The 5,921-nt window shown below is 41.3% G+C and overlaps 2 long non-coding RNA genes across 2 annotated transcripts in view; one reads left to right on the top strand and one right to left on the bottom strand.

Moving 5' to 3' along the window:
* Positions 1 to 1,121, bottom strand: part of LOC108797216 — a 1,874-nt gene extending 753 nt beyond the window's left edge. The window contains exons 1-2 of the long non-coding RNA XR_001941866.1: positions 998 to 1,121; positions 505 to 610 (exon numbers count right to left, since the gene is read on the bottom strand). This is a non-coding gene — a long non-coding RNA (uncharacterized LOC108797216). The remainder of the gene's footprint in view (positions 1 to 504; positions 611 to 997) is intronic.
* Positions 1,122 to 3,151: 2,030 nt separating this feature from the next.
* The window catches only part of LOC108797217, a 19,723-nt gene continuing 16,953 nt past the window's right edge, over positions 3,152 to 5,921 (top strand). Inside the window, exons 1-2 of the long non-coding RNA XR_001941867.1 lie at positions 3,152 to 3,243; positions 5,750 to 5,753. This is a non-coding gene — a long non-coding RNA (uncharacterized LOC108797217). The remainder of the gene's footprint in view (positions 3,244 to 5,749; positions 5,754 to 5,921) is intronic.

Below are 5,921 nucleotides of genomic sequence, written 5' to 3'. Positions count from 1 at the left end.
TTAAGACTTTTTTTATTTAATTTGTATTTATTATTATTTTTTATTTATTTTTGTATTCATTTGTATTTTATTTTATTGTATGCAGATTGCATACAAGTGATCTCGGCGACATCACTGCTCTACATTTAGGCCTGCTTAACCGAAGCACGGCTAAATGTATAAGAAAACTGCCAGCTCAACGCCCAGAACTGCATGTGCCAGGTGCCAGGCGATAGGAATTCCACACCCCTGCTGACCCTCTACTTCCTGCTGCCCTGACGCCGGGCCTTGGTGGCCTTGTGGGAAATCTGGCCCTGACTGTCACACTGAGTGATTCACGTATTCCTGCACACCTGGAAATGCCGATAATTTACTTTGCTCCCAATGGCTGAACAGAATGGCAGGGGGCGTAGGTAGGTGAGTATGTGGTGCTATATAAGGAAGAGGGGGGTCATCGAAGCTAACCTGTTACTGATATTTAGTTACCCAAGGACCAGCTGCTGATTTCATTCCATTAGTACTTACTTGATACATTAATGGCAACACACCACCTTCCTCTAGTCTTTCTCTGTCCCCAGCCAAAGTTGGAATAGCTTAAACAGCTTCCATTAACATTGCGATATCCCTGACACTGAAAGAAGAACGTTGAAAAAAAAACACATTCATGTCAGCCTCCCCACAGGTAAATTACAATATTTAATACCACTGATAAACATGCAGAACCCTTGCTTGTCAAGAAATGCCACATTCAGACATTAGGATTTGAGTCTTTTATTTTTTAACTTATTTTTTTTATATTAATATTATGCTGGCAGCACACTGTGCCGGACCACTGCTCACAGCGCAATAGTCTGGGTCTTCATTGGTCGGACACGGACACTGTTCCAAACCGTTCACACTCATGCAAAAGTAAGACTTTGTTTAACCTTTTGGTTCGTTTTTTATTAATTTGTTTTATGTTTTCATTTTTTTTTTAACAGAATTGAATCCAGGATGCAACCATGTCACTGTTACTTACACGTTTAGGTTTCCAGACACCAATCCATGCAAGCTTCAGCCTAGAGTTCTGGCCAAGAGTTTTCAGTTGGCTGTTAACGCAGGCATTTGATACGGTGCACAGATTCCCTCTGCGACGTCTGCAGATTTTCTGGGGAGGCAACATAAAACTATATAATGTAAATGAGCTCAGTTCAACATCATATTAATACAATGAGACCACAGGGGAACTATTTACATTGCAAATACAATAGGAGACTATATTGCATACTCTTACCATCCTTCTATTTGAATGAAATTGATGTTTTCCTCACCATTTTTTTAAACTGACTGGGGTAGTAGAAAAGTTCCTCTTCATTATTAATACCTGAATAATCTCAGTGTTACATCAATTGAATCTGGTTCCCAGCAGCCAATAAAAGTCTTTGGGCAGACTAACAAAAGAGAAATAGAACGCTTAACTTCTTCTGCATAACCTCTCTTTCTCTCGCTGGCTAAAACTCTGTGGAATCTCTATTGCCACTGAAGAAGGGACACCTCATAGGTCCAGCAAGCAAAAGAGCAACACAGTAGAAGCAGGTGAGTGGTTTTCACTTGGTGACCCCGCTGACTGGGTCTCTCTAGTAAGACATGAGGCATAGAGAGTATGTCAGCAACCGTGGAGTCCCTTATGAGGGAAATAGCTCAGGTGGGGATAGTAAGACGGTTGCTCTAGTTGCTCACACTTAGCAGTAAGAAAGGAAAGGATATGGAAACCTTTTTAAGGTATGAATATGCAAAAATGTTTGCTGAAATTTCCTGAGATGTATTTTGGTGGTCTATTTGTACACACATATGCATGAAATAATGCTAAATATTGGTACATCGGGAAAAGTATGTTGGGGTGCATTAGAACCGGCCTAAAGGATACCATTACCTTTGTAAAGGTAACCTTTAACCCCTCCCACCCCAGCTTCAAAGTCTTATGTGTAACTGTCCATACTTCTGTGAGGTCCATGTTTGGCCAATGGGGAGACACATAGATATTACTGCACACTCTAATGGTACCCAATTAGCTGTTGGAAATACAACAGCATATTACTGACATTCTACATTTACATATTTTGAGCTGTAGATGGCGCTGTAGTGCAATGCTAGTCTATGTTAGTTTTCTATATGTATACTTATGATATACAGGGCGTTCTCTCTATATGCTGTTTAATTCTGTATTCTGATGTTATGTTCTCCTAAGTATATAAAACTTAATCCAACATTCCTCAAGATCTCAGTGCTTCATCTAAACACATACCCAACATTAGCAACTGTAGGTGGCCTCTCCATAGGGATGTATGGAATTTTTCCACACATGCACAGAAGGAGGGAAATGTGACCTCTCTGGAAAGATTCCCCTGACCTCCTGTGTGGTCACGAGAACAGGAATTGAGAAGAATCTCAATGGGGACATATAAAACAGCAACCAAGGCACTTTTATTAGTAGAGCACAGAAGGAAGCCTCTGTCAGATTTTTGTCATTGTGGAGAAGATAAATCCTCTCTATTTGTCATGGCGACCTTCATCACTGGGGCAGAAAGTTATGGGAAAGACAACATTTTACAGGTGTCAACAGAACAGGATGAGAGGTGAAATCTTCCATTGGAGACATCTATTGCAGTGACGGCTGCTTATGTCACTACAACAGGAAATGCAAGACAAAAAAAAAAACCTCTTCCTGCTTCGATGCTTATTAAGACAGGAAGTGAAAGATTGTGTTTCGGATGGGGACGCAGACAGCAGTAATAACATTTTCAATTAGTAGAGTGGGAAAATGTTATCAAGATTTGAAGCCTTTCTATGACCTCGTAGATTTTGTTCACTTCTTTTCCTGGTGACAGGAAATTTCCACGGCAAACAATAATAAAATCCGATGTGGCTTCTAATATTTCCCCAGTCTATCCTATGTGAAAAATAAAAGCTCCACTGAAAAAGGAAAATGTTGTCTATTGAAGCCCCTCAGATGCCTTCTGCAGGCGGAAAATGGCAGCTGGGATCTAATTGGCTATTTCTGCCCAAGCCTCCATGTGTTGCCTCCTCCGCTGGGTGTGTCCACATTCCTAAACACAGCGCATTATGTTTACGCACCTGGGCAATTGCGAATCTCCTTCGGTAGGTATGCACAATGTAAGGGCAGCCAGCGTTATCTGAGTCTTCTGCCTTTATTTCCAGGGAGGTGTTCTGGCACTTCTCAAACCTTCCCTCATTAAGATCAGCTTCCTCTAGGTCATTGGGCATGTCGTCCTCGTCACCCTCCTGGCCACTTGGATCAATTAGTTCACCGGCATCATTTTGGAAAAAATCTTCTGAAAAATATGTACGTTTAAAAAAATTAGGAATTCAGTTCATGCCAAACCACACCAGGATCTCGCTGGGCCAATTGGTCTCTGGTTTACTGCATGGAAGGGGAAGTGCAAAGATAGATTCAAACTACATTTATCCAGAATCTACCAATGCCTGTGGATGCCGGATAACAGCGAGTTTACTGTATATCTTGCTGTATCACCGCATGCATTGTGGCAGCATGCCAGGTGTGCACTGTCACTGCATAATATTGACCTATTAAACAGAGGTCCCTAAAGGTGGCCATACACTTTACAACCATCGCAAGACCTTAGAGGTTGTAAAGTAATTAAAAAAACGTACGATCTGCCCATCTTGGACAGGCAGATCGTACTTGCGATCATCGCAAGCCCGCCCCCCTGAGAGGCTGGCTTCCGATGACCGCAATGCTGAACGGGCAGTGTGCACGTGCGCACACTGGCCCGTGCGGCATTGATCTTACGATCATGCTAAAAACCAGCCGCAAATCGTACGATTCTCAGCTGGTTTTCTAGCATGCTCCTTAGACAAAAGACGTGCGACCGTACAGTAAAAACGGTTGCGTGTCTTCCATACACTGTGCGATTATAGTACGATCACGGGATAATCGCACAGTGTATGGGCACCTTAAGGGACCTTTGTGTACAGTAGTCATGTGCACTTGCAAAAAAATTGTTTAGTTTCGTTTCGTTTTGATTCGGATTTTGTGTTATTTCGTTTTTGGGATCCGGGTGTGAAAGGCAATTTGGATTTGGACAAAATTAGTTAGCGGGAGTTCGTTTTCTTATTCGTTTCGTGCATTCGTTCGTTCATTTCAGCAAAGTGACATTTGAGGGGGAATTTTTTTTTCTCCTTCTCTAATGTCACTTTGCTGCACCGAACGAACTAAACGAATTGGAAACGAAAACTAAACGAACGTTCGAACGCACTAACGCTAACGCATTTTGGAAACGGAAATTCGGATTCATTTGCATTCGTTATATCTGGAATTCGGATACATCCGAATGTCCGAATTTCGTTTCGGAGTAAAACGCATCGCACATGTCTAGTGTACAGTATAAGGTGCTCTGTGGCCATACATATATATGGAGCAGCACCCTGCACTGCCTCATGTACAGTTTATCAGGCTCAACGTGTGCAAAGTCTTACAGTATGTTGTCTTTAAAAAAATTAGCCACAGCATGGGGTGTGCTGGGCCTCCACAGAGAGACCACTGCTTCCACACGGAGAGCAAGAGTCTTTCTCTGCAGAATGCAGGCAAGGGACAGGCTTTTCTATTCAGGCGATGGCGGATTACTAAAGAAAACAAATGATAAGGCTTTGAACACCTTTTGTTTTGATGCACCTAAAATATATTTATTTGATTGAAAACTGAAAGTTCAGCTGGGCTTTGAGTTAATAAAAAATCCAGCCTGCAGAGTGGCAGCTCTGATGAATTTATTCATCTTTTAGATTGTAAGCCCTCAGGGGCAGGGCCCTCCTAACCATCATGTCTTGAATTGTATTGTAACTGTAATGTCTTCCTTATATTGTAAAGCGCTGCGCAAACTGTTGGCGCTATATAAATACTATGTAATCATAATAATAATAGCCATTGCACAGTCTGACATATGGCTATCTGCTGATTGCATGTTTTACCAATAAATGACCACTAGAGGGCACACAAATAAAGATATACAGTTATATGAATATGGTCAGGAGAAATATGACACAGCATGTATAAATATTGGAAAAAAGGAATAGTTCTTGAAAATTCAGATATTGCTGTGATATATAAAGATTGTCAGCTCACCGGGTTCCTGAGCATAGACTGTTCCCAACAGAAGCAGCAACAGTAGACGAAACATGTCTGCAGAGAGAACGATGCAGTCAGTCTTCTCATATGGCTATTAGTGTCAGACATATTCAATACACCAACCAATCACATTTCATCAGCCGTTGATCAGTAACCTAAAAACTGACTATTTGCTTGAGCTGGTCAGACTGCTGGAGACCTATATTGCTTTACTAAGGGGACTATTTATAAAACAACATGCACAGCTATTCACCCTGTGAATCTGTGGGAACAATTGTTCTGTGGGAATAGATGCAAAGACAAACGTTCTTAGTGCATTCTCTTTTCAGGTCAAGTGTAATGTGATGTAATACTGCATTATGGCTACTAGACTAGATGATCATTTCCTATGCTCCTCCGCTCCATGAAGTGGTCATAATGCAGCATGTTCGAAATGTTACATTCGGCCTTAGAAGAAAATATGCTAATAATGTTCGTCTTTGCTTCTATTCTCACAGAACAAACATTCATGGGGATTTGCAGGGTAAATGGCTCTGCAAATTGCTTATAAATAGACCCCCTTGTGTTGAGCATCAGTCCAGATTTCCACTGTGCTATGACCAAAAGCCACCAGCTGCAGCACAATAGTACAGTAAAAAAGTATTAGTGTTTATGCAACCTGACTAAATTACAGGGGGGAAAAAAGACAACTTCAATTGGACTCAAAAAATCAATGCATTTGATGGATTTATGCAATATCTGGCTGCCCATGGATCTTCCAGAAGATAGACCAAGTTAGAAAAATACATTTATGTATAAG

The sequence above is a fragment of the Nanorana parkeri genome, unplaced genomic scaffold (genome assembly GCF_000935625.1).
Source record: "Nanorana parkeri isolate BGI_ZX_2015 unplaced genomic scaffold, ASM93562v1 scaffold1244, whole genome shotgun sequence".
In the NCBI taxonomy this organism is placed as follows: Eukaryota; Metazoa; Chordata; class Amphibia; order Anura; family Dicroglossidae; genus Nanorana; species Nanorana parkeri.
The sequence above is the reverse complement of the archived record's forward strand: the minus strand, read 5'-3'. Positions and strand labels throughout refer to the sequence as shown.